Here is an 18,960-nt window from a genome sequence, read left to right as displayed (position 1 = left end):
GCCGCCAGCGATCGGGTTCGGACATGGGTACTCCGGCACGGTAATCTAGCATCTTAACCACTGCACTACCGCAGTGGGGCTATTGTGACAACCATAGTTTCTGTTTGTGTGCAGCTTGTTTATTTTTTTATTTTATTTTTTGTTCTTTCTGGCACAGTGTGACATTAAAAAAAATTATTCGAAATAAAGAGGTCTTTGGCGCCATTCACACGATTCTGCTGTTTCTACTATAGCTTTCTTTTTATGAGAGCAGGAGCGAAGTCTCTTGAAGACAGTTTTACTAGCTCTCAGTTCAGCTCAGATGACGAATCAGTCAAATGTCAGCCTCGAACTTCAGCTAGTGGCCAAGAAAAGCTTAGTTTCAATCTCTGATCACTCTTGGTCAGTTACACATGCTCATTTTGTGTTCCCACTGTTCTGTTTCCATTCGCTGGGTTTCAGCAGCAATGAAAGCTTGGTACTACTTGATATGGCTTCTCCAGAACTTCAAGTGTGGAACTTCTTCAAGCAAACCGAGTGAAGTTTGAACACCGAGCTCCTATTGCAGATTTTCAAATTTGATGGCAAACTCTCCCACATTCTGGAAAACGTCACCAAATAATCCAGTCATAAATCCTGAAAGGTTTGGAAATGCCACTGCTATAAACTGTAAAATGAGTAGAGGAAGGCCGAGCTTAAAAATGGGTGTTTTCAGCAACTTAGCTATATTTCTGAGAGAACAGCACACTTTCAAAATGAACTTCAGAACGTAAATTATTACTTCTTTGGCAGTTGGGCTTCGCTGCATTTTGTTAGTGTGATTTGGAGAATAGATACATGAGACTCTCAACAACTGCTGCAGGAAGTCAAGAATGACCACTGCTTCCGAACAGCACTACGAAAAAAAGAAATCTGCCGATAGGTGCACCATATCTTTACTAGTAATAAAAGAGGCAGTGTAGCATATTTTTAGTATTCTGAATTATTTTTCTTGCTGTCTTATTTTGATATTCATGCCCCCTTTTCTTTCACTTTTTGGATTTTTTCTGCAAATTTCGGAGAAAAAGGTTTTTATGTTATGTATAAAGCCAAACACATAACATAAAACTTAGGACATAACTTAGGACAGGTAGTAACCGCAGATCCGGACCATGAAAAGGAAATAACAAGAAGAATAAGATTGCGATGGAGCGCATTTGGCAAGCACTCGCAGATTATGACTAGCAGCTTACCGGTATCGCTCAAGAGGAAAGTATACAACAGTTGCATCTTGCCTGTACTCACCTGTGGGGCTGAAACCTGGAGGCTAACCAAGAGACTTCTACTTAAGTTGAGGACAACCCAGAGGGCTATGGAATGAAAAATGGTAGGGGTAACATTAAGAGATAGAAAGCATGCAGAGTGGGTCAGAGAAATAACTCAAGTTACCGACATTCTAGTGGAAATTAAGAAGAAGTAATGGACATGGGCAGGACATGTAGTGCGAAGAGAGGATAACCGATGGTCGCTTAGGGTAACAAACAGGATTCCAAGGGAAGGAAAGCGTAGCAGGGGGCGGCAGAAAGTTAGGTGGGCGGATGAGATTAAGAAGTTCGCAGGGGTCAAGTGGATGCAGCTAGCACAGAACCAGGTTAAGTGTAGAAATATGGGAGAGGCCTTCGCCCTGCAGTGGGTATAATCAGGCTGATGATGATGATGATAAAGCCAAAACAAAAACATGGGCATTTATTTAATTGATCTAAATGCCTGCATTTTAGTATTATCTAATAGCAAGATTGTGTAAATATTTTATTTAATAAACAAATTACATGGTGCTGAAGGAGTTGAGGCAAAAAAAGAAAACTTCTTCATTTTCAAGCTGTAGTTTAAGAAATGAGCATTTTTCTGCCTTTTGTACATCCTCAAGATTTTATTACAATTTCTTGTTTTTATATTCATGTTTGACAATACTTTGTGAATATTTTACCCAGTGCTGAGAACTTATCTTATGTATTATGCTTATATTCACAATATTCATTTGTTTATAGGGCATTTAAATAGCTGTATTTTAATTGGCTCATGTGCGTCATGTACAGAAAGTGTGATCAGAAATTGTCATCAAAAAACGTCCTTCATACTGGAACTTGCATGTGAAGAGCTCTGGCAGGTGCGTGCTCTGTTGCCGCGTTGCAGAGAGGAGGAAAGGAGGCATCCTGGCTGTGCAAACCGCCGCAGAGAGGTGACAGAGAGGCTAATGGCAACCCCATGCATACTCGGGCCACTTATGCGCTTATACACAGGACCTCGGAGGATGGGCGTGCGGTATTCGATCTGTCATTTGACGTGTGTCACTAGAAGGCTGCATTCCCTGCACCGTACTTATTAGTCACATATTCTAATTCTGGTGCCGGGTTGTGTTCGCCTTAGCGATCTTAGAGCTCTTACGCACTTCCTACTTTTTTTTTTTTTTTTTTGTAGGTTGCAGCAAAGTTCTTTAAAGACTTCATTTATAAAATAGCAAGGTGCATGTATGCGATCAAGGATCTTTGAGGGAAGCTGCAGACGGGAACTGTTGACGCTACCATGCTATAACTCTTAAAGACAGATCTCAAGTGTCTCCTAAATTTTTATAACAAAACGAACATCCGCACAGTGTTTGCTGGAGATGCTTACAACCCTGCTGTCCTGTCCGAAGACAGAGGTACATGCATTACTGCCCGCCATATGCAAGGCCAGCCACAATTAAACATTCGTTACCAGAGTAACATGATTGCCTGGCTTTTTTGTGTGTTCACTTCCTTAGCATACTGTAGCATAGTCATAGTAGTGTGCACCTTTCCAATAAGTGGTCACGGGGTGTCACCATATTACCTGCTGGACTGCTTTGTGCATTTGGTGCTAGCACAGTGGAAGCAGAGCCGGTTTGCAGCAGTCCAGGGAGGAGGAGCGAACAATATGGTGGCATCGAGTAACTTATTGGAAAGGTGTATATAGATTGCTTGTTCCTGCAAGATGCGAGTTAAACTGCTCTCATACGAACAGTTTCGATCCTCATTGAACTGGATCTACATTAAACTCATTGTAGATCGAGGTTGTCACACGGCAACTGTCAAGTGCAGTTGAGCTCGAGCCTGCTTGACTCAAGGTTGCTTCCTCAATCGCTCTCGAGATTTCAAGCACACTCAAAAGCGGTCATTGACACCCTCGTCATCAACGAGCTCTAAAACTTGAAAACGAATAAATGCAATAGAACTGCACATAATAACACATAAATGTAATAAAAGGCATGATAGAACATTCGTAGAACAGCTAATTTTATAATATTGACACCGTAGTCCACTGCCAGTGGAAGCTAAGGTGGCGTTCTCTTCGACTGCGTCAGCGTGGAAACTGTGGAGCGGAAGAGAAACTGCACTGTAGCACTTGACCGCTGGGAGGATAGGTTAGGTGACCTGAGGCGCCGAAAGCGGAATGCTGCTGTGCACACTGAAATCGTGCTATCATTACCCCAATCTTAAATTTCTTTTTGAGACTCATTGCGACTGACAGCAGACGACGAACCATGTAGAAAATTTCTCAATGCTCACTGAAAACGCCCGTGTAGCACCGGATGCTTCAATCCTTCTTGAAAGCCTGAATGCAGATTGAGTTCAATGAGGATCGGAAGTGTTTGTGTGACAGAGGGATTAGTGTAGTGCAGCTAAAGCTTTGTGTTAGCTGGTGTGCACAAGTTGGGTGGCCAAGCTGTGCTAAATGGTATTACAATGCATATTTAGAAAACAAAACAGGGCACCCCAAACGGTTTATTCAACTTCTCAGATTATTTGGCATTACACACATTGTCTTGAAAGTAGTCCACAATATGGCCAGCACAACTTATGTCCTTGCTTATTTCAGATTGTTCATTTAAGAGAGCTAACATATTCAAGGGCTACTGACCAGGCTGACATTTTAACCAAGCCCGATAAGGCGTTGGACATGGTCTCTGCGAAATACTGCAGCGATGCACACACTGGAATGCAACAAAATGCAAACCAAAGCTCTCGTGGTCCTTTTCAGACAGCCAAACCTCCTCATCCTTTGCGCTGGCCATCAAACTTTGTCGAGGTACCAACAGATACTGCATCCATTGGTTTCTCTCCGACTGATGGGCGAGGGGTGTCACTTGGTCTGCTGATGTCACGCACTTTTTTGTCTTGCATTTCGTTTTCACTCATGCATACTCTCACACAAGAAATAAGGCTTTTAGTTTCTTGCCCTTGTCTATGCATGCTTCAGAGTGTTCTGTGCACTGTGCTATTCATACACCAACGGCTGGACTCAAGTGGCAGCGGCGCGCACTTTCATACAGCCTGCGCATTCACCGCAGATATAATGGCAGCTCTTCTAGGCAAGCAGTGCTCTCTTCCCCGTGAAGTGTGTGCAGGATTTACCCAACCCTGGTCACTCTCTTCTGTGGCGGCGCCCGGTGCGCACCTGCGTTCGCGCCTTCAAGCGTTCAAGTGTTCAGTTTACGGAGTGAGCGAAATACTTAGAGAAATTATGTAGTCTCAATTTTGTGTGCGCAAAAGCGGTGCAGTGTAGGCTCAGGCAACAGTATTATTTAGCACATTTTGATCGTAGTAATACTTACTTTGTCTTATTTCTTACAGTGCGCAACATGTGCTAATTACCATCTGAATACAACAGTGATTTGGGTTATCAGTCTGCAGTAAGGCAAGTAGCAGCATACTGTTGTAAGGTCAGTCCCATTATGCTGCACAAAAGCTGATTTTTTTCTTCCTGCTGTAACTTTGTTTGCTTCATGATATGAGGGGAACTGTCAAAAATGCATTGACATGGCTACAGAAGCACGGAATTTATCACTTGAACATTTTTGGCCTCTCGGGCCTGTTCTGCCAGGCCTGTTACAATTAGTGGCCGAGCAAGGAGGAGTACCTGTTTTGCCTACATGCATTATTTCAAATGATATGCCAGTGTGACGGCATCTTTTCGCTTTTGGGCACATTTCTGTCTGCTTCTGCACATGTACCAAAATTTCGGGCGCCTTCACGTGTCTGCAAGTCAGGCTGGTCGTTGACCTGTTTTAAGTTGTTAGTGCAAATTAAAAAAAAAGGGTAACCTGCTCTTATTGCTTTTTTTTGTGCACTTTGAACAGCGCATTCACTGTAACTGCTTTTCCTGTTCTGAGGCGTGCGCAACATCACCTCGAAATAACAGGAGACATTCATCACCATCCTCATATAAGGATAGTAGGAAAGCCTTCCGACCCTTGTCTTTGCCTGCCACCTATGTTGCTAAACTCTGCGGCTAGTTTGTAACAAAGCTAACTTCATGACAATAGTTGAGCATCTCGGCCGCAGTGTGCTTTTAGTATTTCCTTCGGTCCGGACCCATACGTATGTTTTCTGCCACACATTTGAACTTTATTTCCTATGAACGACGTGCACACGCCTGCAAGTTTGAAAAACTTGCGGTGTTTCCTTTCATCAATTTTCGAGTGATAGAGAACTCTGTTCCAATAATTTAGCTATATTTTATGCGAGTTTTTCCCTGGTTTTGGCTCTTCGGCAAGATGCTGATACACAGCCAGAGCCTGTAAGGATGGCTCACGGCCGGCACACCTATCATCTATGACTCTCAGTACAGCGGCAAAAATCACTGCAGGTTGCTCTGAACGCTCAAGTTTATGACATCTCATTGGCAAGAATCACAACCGGGTGAAAGTGCAGGCTTGCAGCCGCAGGCTTGGCCAGCCTCCGCTTTTTTTTTTTTCCAGCTTGTTGCACACCAAATGACAGCATCACTGAGTAGACGCGTCAATGCCACACAGTGCCACGATTTCGCAGCTGTAGGAGACAGGAAGCACCCTCCATGCGTAGGTCGTAAAGAGCGCACCATCGCCACTCGAATCCAGCCATGGTACACCATGCATAACCATGAATACAGAAAACACAGAACATCCATACATGCACGGGTTTGGTTTCCTAAGAAAGGCCAGAGGCCTCGCACCTATGCTTCGGCCACCCATTGAGCTCAGCCTCTCCCCCTCCTTATTGGCATTGTAGCTGGATGAGCCAAAGCTCACTTCTCAACCTTCAAACAAAGGTCACTGGTGGTGCTTGGGTAGCAGAAAGCAAGAAAAAAAAAAAAAAGCTGCGGCGGTAGCTTTTTGATGGAAGGCAAAAAGCAAGGCACCAGTGTTTGTGCAATGTCAGTGCACCTTAAAGAAAGAACTCCAAGTGGTCGGAATTGTCGGGGACCTTCACTATGGCGTCTCTCATACCTGAGTCGTTTTTGGACGTTAAACCTTCCTTATTTCCTTAAAGACCCCTCAAAAGGGGTCTTTAAGGAAATAAAAATGAAATGAAATGAAATGAAAACCAACCAGCAAGAAAAAAAGGAATGCCTGTAAAAGTCGGGGCCATAATGACTGCATTTGATGCGTTCTTGTAGCTGTTTTTACCCAGCACAGGGCAGCGGTTTCATTTTGTTGACCGAACCAACATGGCGGGCATAGTTTCTCAAAGCACTAAGAGATGGCGCTCCGCATTTCCCGTATTTAGGGAGCCTACATGTACCAGCCCTACGCGTATTGTCTCTTGTGGAGGGAGGAGGAAGAGACTCTGGTGATGAAAGGGAAGGAGAGAAACATACCGGTTTTGATGGCTGTAGCTCTGTTATTAAAGAGTCTGCTGCAAAAGTATTTTTGGCCATCACGCATTGTGAAGGCGCTGCCTCATAGACAGCAGGTTTGAACACATTTCGAATTTAGGGTGGTTCATAAACAAGTTCAGTTTATGGAATCGCACCTGAAAACGAAAGGAATGATTGAAGCAGGAGAAATGATAGCACCTTAAAATAGAAACAAAAGGTGGATGGGTTTTAAGATGCTTTGCAGCTGTTTTCCACTTGCCCAAAGGCAGTGCAGAGTTTTGGCCGGTGTGCAATGAGCAGTTGGGCGCATGGTTTTGCTGATGGCGTGGCAGCTGCGTGCTGGTTGGTGACATTTTATACACAAGGTCTTGTAGACTTTGTGTCTAGTTGCAAAAAAAGAGGATTGTAGCAAATGAGCATTTATGCTGAAATAATTTTGTGAGCAGCTTCAAAGAGCAGCCTTTTTTGAAAAATGGCTGCTTTCCATGAAAACATGGCATTAGATTTTTGCTTTTCTAGATGGGGTTTTAAATTTTGTTTTGATGGTTTCTTGCAATCTTTTGCTTGTTCTTCACGACAGATGTATTTACTTCATAGCTTGCAATAAAATGCTTCCATTGCGAATAAGCATTCCTTGTGTGTCGTGCTCTTTGGTCTCATTATTTTGAACTGTATAGCCATGACAATCGGAAAACATTTGGGAGAACAGCATTGCATCATGTCTACATTATATTCCTGTAGAAAAAGAGAACGGGCATTGCAGTTGATGTCGATGAGACTGAAATTGACATTTGTTTCAGCTAAACTGTTTCCTCGATTTTGAATCTGGTTTGGGCTATTGCATCTCTAAGGCCCCAGCCAAATATTGCCCACTGCCTCAATAACAGCATATGCTCAAGGACCTAAAGAAACTACAAGATGAAAGTTTATTTTTCAACCCTTTGTGATTAGAGCAACTTTACAACAGGTAGAGGTATTGACATGGCACACAGGGATCGGGAATGCCAAAACCTAATGCGGTCTATGAAAGACGGCAAGCATGGGAAAGAGCTTATTAATTTTGACTGCTTGGTGTCCTTTAATATGCACTGACATTGTATAGCCCACAGGTGTCTTTACATCATGCCTCTGCCGAAATGTAGCCATGTATTTAATCTCAAAACCTTAGGATTAGCAGTCGAATGCATAGCCACAAAGTCACTGCTGCACATAGGTAGGAAGGTTTCGGACGTAGGAAGGGAGTAATGTTTTTAAGCCAGGTAGTCACTCTGAATCTGAACCATGAGAAACATTTCCCCAAGAGCAAAAAGAGGTGAATGTAAATTTGGAAGGTGCTGTACATATAATGTAATAAAAGGCAGCTTGCTATCATGTGATCATTTGAAAGGCTGAAAAGTGGATATTAAAGCATAAGTTTAAAATACCTAAGCAAAGGACAGTGCAGCAGGTTATAGAAAGTAAACTAATTTGGAAAACCTTCACAAACACAGATGTGGATTAAAGTAGTTTCAAGGTAATAACAAGGAAGTAGTAATAAGCTATTATTGAAATGAGCAGGCCCTATTTGCCCTAGGCAGGTGGCGTCCTTTGTCCAAAAAGGTGAGGGCATAAGCAGGTCCTCATCTGATGATTTGTGCGGGTGGTACTTCTATGCTGCCGCAACACCATACCATATGACACAGTGCTGGGCATCTTGCAGTAGAGTACCTGCAGTTGAGATTGCAGCACATGGTGCACATCTTTGAGTATGAAGATGCAGAAAACTGAAAAGAAGCATTAGAGTGGGACATGTAATCCAGGAAATGGGGCTTTTCAGCTAATCGATTAGGTTTCGAGGGAGTGAAACAAGCAAGGGATACCAGACACAGGTATGAAGAGATAATGTCGGCAAATGAGCCAAGGTTGGCGGCTGCAGCTAACGCATGAAGCAGCTATGATTGCAGACCATTAATTCCCTTCAGCATACCTAGTGCAGGCAGTGATGATGAATCAAAACTCTGTTGCCAATTTATGAAATAACTATAGATATGTAACTGCACTGTGGGAAGCCCACTTAGCCACTTGATTTTTCTTCCAAGTTTTTTGTTATGAATGGACAGAGTGAAAATGCGCAAAGGAAATAAATGCCAGACTAGGAATAAGTGTAGTCCTTGATTGAATGGCTCTAGTGTCGCATTGCTGAACTGTAGTTTAAAAGTTACTTGTGGCGAGACAAATGAGTCATATAGCCTCTGGGTGGCTTGCAGAGAGAGCTGAACTGAGAAGAGAGAACTCGAGAGAACTGCAGACTTGTGCGAGCACCGTACAACCAGCCGGTTCAAATGGCGCGCCGTTGCAACGGTTGAGTGACAGCGCTGCAGGTGGCGAAAACGTCCAATACCAACAAAAATTAATTCAGTAAAAGGAAACCTTTAGAAAATTAAAATTCGCACTTGTAGTTTATGCGTCACCACCTCCTTTGTTTAACTGAAACTGTATAGTTTCATTTGCAACAATTTCAGATACGATGGTGCGTGCGCCATTATCATCATCATCGCCCCCTCCGCTAAATTGAGTTGACTTAATTTTTTTGTAAGTTCAGTGTTTGACATTACAGTAGTTGTCTGCATGTTAGGTGCAGCACTGTCACATTGTGGTGGACCAGAGCCATGAACGAACCCCGTTTGCCTGCCTAGCCTGCTACTAGCTACCTGCCCCATGGAAGATACCTATACCTGATTTACTATCATGGAGTATGTGCAACAGCCACCTGATAGCTCGCAGCTGCAGCCATGTTGTTTTTATGTTCTCCACCTGTGCACTGCAGTGTGTAGCGCTCTATCACGCATTTTAAAAAGGACAGTATTTAATGGCTACATTTTCATCTACAATAATCTGTCACGGTTCCATCCACCAAGGCTGCACGACATTCATAAGTGCCCTAGTGAGGCTCAGAGGAGTTTTGAAAATTCTTGTGCAGTATTGTTGAATTATTACTTACAAAATATTGTCCAGTGAACCAGTTATAACTGTGAATGTATTTATTTTTTTCTAAATTACTATCCACGCAATGTTATTATGGCATTGCGAATGCACAAGATTGTTAGTCTGCTAGAGTTTCCAGTTTGTACAACCCATAGCCATTTAAACAAGAATTGCAATGGTGGCGCTGAATGGCAGCACTTATCTGCGAGATGGCTGATGCATTGTGAGGGTACCAGACATTCCCCTCATCATCTGCGGCGACTGTCATCGATACTACGAAATCACAGTGGTTGCCAGTGTTCACGTGCGAACTGCTCGGGGTCGCAGTCGTCAACAATTTCAAGCCACTACAAAAAGAGTGAATTGCATTGATTACATCTTTGCATGACAGCCGATGTAACCAGCATGAACTATGTCTTATTACAGGTACCATATGCCGTTACTTGCTGTACTGTACAACAGCACAGAGCACATGTGTGATTAGTGGGGTAAATAAAATAAATAAATCCTGTCTCCTCTGGGAATCAAACCTCCATCCCTTGTATTCCTCACATACTGTACTTTGTTTATGGCAACAGAACATGAGTCAGCACATATGCATTCTTGCAGCGGAATTATCTAGGCATAGCACTGCTAATTTTTGTTCTAATGTGGCACCTTTTATGGAGTTCACCATTTTTTTTTTGCATTGTTCATATAATAAACACATAAAAACCCTGCAGCACTATGAAAATTTACCCGGAGCATTCAACTCGTGCTACAGCATGTGCAGTAAATCTACCTTTGTCTTTGTGTGCAAAATGAAAATTTTTACGAAAGATTTACATTTTGCATGTTGATTTGATCAGAATATATTGGTTTTGAACATGACTGGAAGAGGCTTTTCAATACCTGAGCTGTTTCATGTGCATGGTTAACTACCATGCTGAACTTTGTAGTCAAGTAAAATATGTGCATAGTGCCTATATGCGTGCAATATATGCATAGAGGCAGGTAGAGTGATTGTTTAGGTGTACTGTAATTATCAGGCTGTGCTAGTATCGTTACAGCTATGATATAAAAATTCGCATCAGGTTTGTAGAACTTGTATTGTGAACAGTGGTTATATGGTGTCTGTGTATTTTATTTTAGCATAGCCGTGATATCGGTGCAAGTTCTGTCAAGTTTGGTTTTGTTTTGATTTTAACAACTTTGTTTATTGCCATTTGTGGACAGCCTTATCACACAGCGCTATTCAGGTTCTACTAGTGTCGAAGATCATTGATTTCACTTTCTTTAATAGACACTGAGGGTTCACTGATACATACGCTACCAAATTTTTTTGTTTCAACTGCTTCAATTGCTTTTCTTCTCAGTGGTGTTGTACATTTTCACAAAAATTTGCTTTCAAAGTGCAGTTGTCGACTTTCTTCCAAGTTGCGTGATATGCTGTGAAAAATGGCATGCGTGTCATAAAACTTGTTCCAGATTTTTTTATCGCATTCTGCATGTACGAGCTTTTCAACCTTCTATGAATGCTTTGTCTCAAAAATATTAAGTATGCAGGCTAACGTAGGATTAGGTTGCATTCTGGGTTCTGTTGTGCCGGGTAGCAGCTCAGCAGTCAGATTCTTTTACTGGACTTGCCTGAGGGTACGAGTTGTGTGAAGCCTGCACACAGACCCATATCATGCCATTTGACGCAAACTTTACGTTCGACCGCCTTCAGTTCAGAAAAGGACTGTATTGGGTTACTACGACAAACATTACCCCAGCTTGTTTTAGGCGGAAACAAAAAGTTTGTGCCATGGTCGCCATCTTGCATGTTCTCATACACTTGAATTTCAAATTTGTAAAATTTGCTGTTCTCATCGTAGTTGTTCCAATAATATCCTAAGTTTTCTAGAAGTAAAGGAACCCAAGAAAATTGTTTTGGAGATTAGAGGATATAAGCCATGCCAGAATAAAATTCTTAAGTTTAGAAAATTTGCTTTTTTGCAGCATTTACAGCTGTCAAATACAGAGTAAGGTGGTTCTAGTAAATGTATGACCTGTATTAAGAAAAAAGTACCACTCGGTGGCATTTATTTTGGGAAGTTAAATCACAGCACTCAGTTCCTTGCTCGTGTACAGCCGCCCAAATCTTCAACTAGACTGCACAACGCCCACTTTCAACAGTGATGCTGTTTAAGCTGGAGGTTGTTTCATCCATTGTGCGCAGCTTAATGTGTTCGCAGTAATGTCACCATTACCGGATGTGACATCATGACGTCACATCCAGTCATGTCTAATAACCAGAACTGAGGTCACCACATGACATCATGTCCAGTCATGACCGATGACTTCACCGTGCGATTCACGCATATATGAAGCTAACCTTGCCAGGCATCCAATCCAGGCATCCGTGCTGCGCCTTTCATTTGTCGCTTCCTCAAACACCGTACCACACAGGAATCAGCAGTGTTTTAAATTGGTTTACAGGAAAGAAAAGGCATAATATCTGTCACACTTGTCCGCCGACAACAGATAGCCACGATGAGTCTCAAAGTATAATCACGGATAACTTGAGGCAAACAGAAACAGCATCATTGTGTCATCAGTCTTATACACGACTGCAATCTGCCTTAATTTTTTTCTGTACCACTGTGCCTTGGCAGGGATCGAACTTGCAGAGAGGTAAAAATAAGGCAAGGCCTCGATGAACCTCTGGTTAGACTTAATCTTTACGCAAGTTAGCTCTTCTTCAATGAGCAGAAGAGAAAAGGCGGCCATCGTGCGCATTAGTAAAGAGTTCGGCAGCTGTACATTCACTCTCCTAATCACTAATCCCTTACTTTGTACAATCTTTGCCAAAAGTAACCAGGCTGCATGTTTAGCTTTTAGCTTGTATCCTAAGGTCAACATGAATTCCTAAAGGATCACAACTTGAGAAGTGAGGACTGCAGCTTGCCTTTACTACTTTGCACAGATTTACAGTTTCAGAAGTGGCACGAATTATCTGCTACTTGACTGAAAAGTGGAGCATGCAGCCTGGTTATTTTCGGCAAAGGTAGTACCTCCATCATCTTATACATACTCTTTAGCATAGAGTCATGAACTACCACATTATATGAAAGACTGCCTGACACAAATATAAAGCCTCCCTTAACCTAGCCGTATGAAGTGCCTTTGTGGCCTACGGGTAGCATGTCTGACTTGAAATGCAAGAGTCCTGGAGGGTTCGATTCCTTTCACCTACCCATCTGATTTGAGAAGCTTGAGTTGGCAGCTCCTGCCAAATCTGCCATATCATATGATCAAGTGACTTTGCACAACCCTGCCACCAATCAATTCCCGGCTATCACCTGCCGGCTATCACCCACAATTTTTCATTCACAACCCTGATACCAAATTTTCTGGTGAATGGCAGCCTTTAACGCTGTCATATTAACATGTAACCAAAATTTGGTGTCCTTCAAGTGGTGGCTTTAGACAGCTTGTGTTGTTCGTCCCTTTGAGACTTTGATTGGCAGGTGGCAAAGTAGAGACAAGAGGGATGATGAAGAGAAGGTAGGAGGCAGAGGGTGGAGAACGGGTACAATGTGTCGCACTGTGATTGTAGATTAGGTGGCACAACCTGCTTGCATGGTCGTAACCCATCAGCGGCATGAGAACAGCAATGCTAACTCCTAGCACATACTCCCCTGCACAGATCGTATTGACTGTCTATACTTTTTCTTGGACAAGTTCTTCTGAATATCTCGTAGGATGTCACTGTTAAGATTTTTGCACGGCCCCTGAAGGCTAGGTATTGCTGCAAAGCACCTTGTCCAGAAAACGGAAACATAGAATGACCAGCTTGTTCAGCTTGTTTCTGCAATGGGCACAAAACTGGACTCCATTCCACTCGTGAAATATATATGGAGGAGTCTCTATGACCGGTTATCATTGTACAGTAGAACCCTGCTATAGTAAAGTGAAACTGAAGTCCCATCATAGTAAAGGTGCTTTTGGTAAAACTAGGTTATACTAAACAACGTCTGGCCGCGGCGTCGACTTCCCACGAAATGACATTGTTGCACACGCATTACTTAGGATCGCGAGGAAATTTTTTTCTTAAAAAAAAAATAAGTAGTGCATTTTTTTTATGGTTTTACCGCTAGGCTCATCAGCACTGAGAAGAAGCCAACTTTAAGGCCTTGGAGCCGTGAGGGAAAGCATGCAGCGCGTAGGGGGAAAAATGTAAAGCTGGCTACAAACACAAAAAGAAGACGGCCGGTCACTTAAATATAGAGTAAAAGGGAAGCGAGGAAACGGCCGAACATTCACACAACACTGTTCAGCACGAAGGAGTAGTGGCAAAAATTGGAGGCGTGGCTTGTGCGGTTTTGCAGTGCTGGACTGTCGCGCATTTTTCATCTATTGCCTCTTAAAAGATGGAAACAGCGGAAGATGATGCCGCGCTCACGCAATGCTTTGGTTCTCAGCTGAAATCAAGCTCGGCTATATTCGTATCCATGTTGCATTCATGCTAAACAGGTACTTCTACAAGCTGTTAAAAAAATGAAAAAGGAAATGGCACAGAGACGATAAGAGAGAGATAGAAAGCATTTTAGAGTGTTCTTTTCATAAAGCAACAAGATGTGTTTAGTAAGCACAGTTTAATTACAAGATAGTATCTTCAGGACCATGTCATCACTAACAACTGATATAGTAAGATTTTAGCCGGTCCCGGTGACTTTACTATAATGGGGTTCTACTGTACTTATCAGTTCGCAAAGAGCACTTCCTGGCAGAAGGGCAGCTCAACACTGTTAATGTGGAAAACTGCTTATGCTCAGACTGAAACCCACATCTGAATTTGATTATGCTTCCTGCTGGAACGACCTTTAGTCTGCATCTCAAGTGAGCATGGGGGTATCTTGATGCTTATTTTTATTTTTTGTAACCACAACCTCGAGCAGACTAATTCGCCAAAGCTGGCAGCGCTGGTTATGTATACGCTTGCCGCTGGCTCAAGCCTGCACTGCAGTGAAGTACCGGTACCGGAACCATGGAAGAATGCAAACATTATCCTCATTCATAAGAAAGGGGAAGGACCTTAAAAATTACAGACCAATCAGCTTTCTGTCTGTTACGTATAAGGTGTTTACTAAGGTAATCGCTAATAGAATCAGGGCAACCTTAGACTGCAATCAAGCAGAGGATCAAGCAGGGTTTCGGAAACGGTACTCTACTATCGATCATATCCATACCATCAATCAGGTGATAGAAAAATGCTCGAAATATAACCAGCCCTTGTACATAGCATTCATTGATTACGAAAAAGCATTTGACTCAGTTGAAACCTCGCCGGTGATGCAGGCATTGCGAAATCAGGGGGTAGACGAGCCGTACGTGAAAGTGCTGGAAGATATAGTGGCTGCACAGCAACCATAGTTCTGCATAAAGTAACAAAATTCCGATAAAGAAAGGTGTTAGGCAAGGAGACACAATCTCCCCAGTACTATTCACAGCTTGCTTAGAGGAAGTATTCAGAGACTTGGAATGGGAGCAGTTATGGATAAGGGTAGATGGAGAATACCTCAGTAATCTGCGATTTGCTGATGACATTGCCTTGCTAAGCAACTCTGGGATGAACTGCAAATAATGACCTAGACAGGAAAAGTAGAAAGGTAAGCTTGAAAATCAATATGCAGAAGACTCCCAAGTGCAGCTGCCGACTATAGCTGTTAACAATGTTGAGTCATACGCTTAAACGCAGAGCTTATGTGTATCCCTGACATATATCGCACCAAGTAGTGACACACAAGCGATCTTTATCTGAAGAATGGTGGCAGCTTAGATGGAGAAATGTTCATGTCAAGCCGCACAACAAAAAAACACTGAAATTGTGTGATTCAGCAACTTCAGCTACAGAATTTTTTTATCGCACTAGCAGCAAAGAAGCCAGAAGAGTCAGAAGAAGCTCTGATTTCAGCTTTTAGCGATTCAGGTACTACAATTACAGTGGCCAAAGGTGCACACAGTTTCCACTTGCTTTTGAGTATGTACACATGATCGCTGCAAGTTCTCAGTTTTATCTCTGTTTAGGAGGGTGTCCACAATCGTTAGCAACAATCTGCGGATACTGGCACACAAGCGTGTAGTTTTCACGTAGATAGGAACCTAGTGTATACTTGAGTGAAGGCTCTCCAGCTTATGATACAAACTATTTGTAAAAATAAAAATAAATATGATTGTACAGGGATTTTGGGGAAACCCAACAGGTTGCTTGTTTTGATGGATGTTTGGAAGGAATGACTAAGTGAAATGCTCAAGTTCATAGGCCTCTTGTTCGTCCAACACGGGCATTATGAAACTTCACTGGCTGAAGCTGCATTGGAATGAGGGCAACATCTGCAGTGGTTTGCTTCCACCAGGAACAATGCTGTGAATCTGCTTCATAGCAGTGCTGGTGCTCCTCAAAGTGGCAGTCCTGTACAATGTAGACCAGCTGCCACAAGTAAAGTGCCGGTACATCAATCAAGTGCGAAGCCCTCACAGCTACATTAGGCAGGATTTGCATGTAGCTTCCCGAGAAGAGTTCAATAAGCAGATATTTAACCTTCGTGACACACCAGCTCAAATTTTGTCACCCTCTGCAAAATGTGCCAACTATAAACCACAAAAAGTTGAGAAATGCACGAAATGAGTTGTGCTGTGAGCAAAAGAAGACCGAGCTTAAAAATAATGTTTCTAGCAATTTGGCAAAGTTACGAGAATGGCAAGCCTTCACAATGAACCACATAACACATTGGTTCCTGGTATTTGGCTTCACTGCATTTTATTGGTGTAGTCGGGAGAATAGGAATTTCCAACTCGCAACAACCACCCCATCTTGATACATCGAGGCAACTGCTGCAGACACAACAGATCCGAAGGCATGTCGCCTAGCACACATTACAATAGATGCTGTCAAGAGAGTGCAAGAAGTGGCCGATTCCATGCCAAGTTACTTAAGACAATGCCATGTTTCGGACACCATCACATATAGAGAACTTTTGCTCAGATAACCACAGCTGTGTTATCCCTGCAAGGGTCAAGTGTTGTTGTATATGACAAACTTTTTAATCCATGCCAGGCCTGTTCACATATCAATCTGTTGCTTTAATTCTAAAGGCTGAAAACTAGAGAGGCAAAAAATTGCAGTCACACATTTGTGCTTCTCCACCTCCCGCCACGGCAAATCATGCGTTCAAAATCACTCTGAATGCTTTCCAAATAATAACACATCAGCAAATGCAAGGGTGACAATATTCCACAACAAGATTAAATACATTGCAAGCAAGGTATTTTAAACTTAACTAACACGCTCTAAACCAGTAGAAGGAGTGAGAGTATCCATTTGGTCACACCAGTTACAGCGCACTGCACTACCGAGGTAGCAGAGGATGGTGGAAGAAACTCGTACGTCGGCCCCGAGTATTCCTTGCCTCTGCAAATGTAAATAAATGAGAGCAATACTGCAATTACAATTAGTTTGCATAAATTCAGCAAACTCACTCACAGTAGAATTTGATTCGAGTAAAGCAAGTGAGAGTGCCTGCCGCAGAAGGAAAAAGGCAGCAACGAGACTGGCAGTCAATGCTAGCACAAATACAAATATTTAGCACACTTGCAAAACACTGAAATAGCAACAAAGAGACTAAGTTAAATCATGTGTGCAGTAAGTGCAGAATACGCTGCGGCTTGTATGGAATTGTAATGAAGAGTGCTTATAGCAGCAACGGTGCCTCACTCTCCTCAACAAAACATACCACCTCAGGTTAATTATTGCTTTGTTTTCAAATAAGCTGTCAATGGCCTTGACAGCAGCTTGAAGCGAAGCACTGCCCACTATTTATGGGGGCATTATTTCTGCTATCATTCCCAGTTTTCTCAAAGTGATGACGCTGTTGGAGCAGGCAAAAAATATATATTAGGGAACTCGGCGGTAGCGACATGCATTCGAAGTGTTAAGTCTATATAAACAAGCTCAGCGAGTTCTACCAATGCAGTTATTTTGGTAGTAAAAGGGCAGATACTCTCATGGGCAAGAACCTATGATAGCCGAAGAGTCACCCTCATTGCTGCATGCACCGATGTGAGTACTCGACAGTGGAACGTATGAGCATATAAGCACAATAAATTCGTGCGGGTAGGCTCATTTCACTCCGGGGCTCATTTCGCACTGGGCCAGTTTACATTTATACTGTCTCTCAGCTGGCCAGCAACTCCCCTTCTTTAGCACTTCGTCGACACTGCAAAGAAGCTGACCTCTTGCACTGCAGCACCACGTATGGGCCGCATGGATGAATACCTTTCGAGTTTTTTGACAGAAGCACGACCGTTTCTATGGGCCCAGCCACTATCTGCTGAAGCTGCGAGGAAGGCAATAAAACCTCCTGATCATAAACCAGCGCGTTCACGCTGGCGCACACCAAAATGCCCGCTACTGCCCAAACAAACTAGGCCACAAACGAAGAATCTTAAAAAAAAAAAGCAAATTACAAACTTCCGTGACTGTCGACTCGCAAATAGTTTCACATCATCTGTAAGTCGCCGCGTACGTCCCAGTACCCCAGTGCACCCCGAAGACAACAGCAACCGACGACCGATCGGTGCACAGCAGCAGGTATGCAACGGTTGTTTCAAGCGCGAAGAAACGGGATCGACGCCATTATGCAGTCTTCACATGCCTTCGCCCGGAGACTGTCGCGTGATTACGCCGCGTCAGTAATTGTGACTACCGCATAGCTGCACTGCCGTGTAAAAACTCGTTAAAAAAGCTGCAAGACGGTAGCAGTACGCCGACAAGTGCTTTACCTAGAGCTCGCGGGCATGTACGAAACACCATCATTCGCGTACGACTCACCGTAGTCTGAGACTGCAGACAGGCCAGGGACAGGACCGAAGGCTGCGCTGTTGAATTTAGGGCAACAATCCACGAACTGAATCAGATTTTCACCGAATTTGCATCTATCGGGATGATGTCCCGCAAACTACAAGCCGACGCATGAAAAGCGACCTAGGGCTCGCAAGGCGCGAGCACCCGTTGCCCGAAAAGCGCGCCAGCTTTTGTTCGGGTGGCTCGGGTGGCTCGGGCGCTGTGAAACGGGGTAATTGGCATCTGAGTCATCTGAGTTTGAGGCTTATTTTCAGAAAAAAGCAAATACTAAAAGTTATTTGACGTCACATCCGTCGAGAGAATAAACGCATCCTCCTTTCCACTTTGGTTCTGGGCGCGCATGCGCAGTTCACGGAGCCGGCTCTCTGCAAGTTCAGGTGAGGGTGAGGCACAGAACTGCGATTCAAGTTCGCACATAGCGGCTAAATCGAATCGCAACAAGTTAATACACACAAAGCCTTACAGGCACTTTTAGGCATGATGTGAAAAACGAG

At 43.2% G+C, this 18,960-nt stretch overlaps 1 long non-coding RNA gene across 1 annotated transcript; it reads right to left on the bottom strand.

Moving 5' to 3' along the window:
* Nucleotides 1-16,665: 16,665 nt before the first annotated feature.
* Nucleotides 16,666-18,709, bottom strand: LOC146170732 (uncharacterized). Its single transcript, XR_014703129.1, has 2 exons — nucleotides 18,434-18,709; nucleotides 16,666-17,014 (listed from the first exon to the last, which is right to left on the bottom strand). It is a non-coding gene; the product is annotated as an uncharacterized LOC146170732 (long non-coding RNA).
* Nucleotides 18,710-18,960: the final 251 nt, after the last annotated feature.

This window comes from Amblyomma maculatum, unplaced genomic scaffold, assembly GCF_055883805.1.
Source record: "Amblyomma maculatum isolate TAMU_Amacu unplaced genomic scaffold, ASM5588380v1 scaffold_59, whole genome shotgun sequence".
Lineage (NCBI taxonomy): Eukaryota > Metazoa > Arthropoda > Arachnida > Ixodida > Ixodidae > Amblyomma > Amblyomma maculatum.
This window is presented reverse-complemented; position numbering and strand designations above follow the sequence as displayed.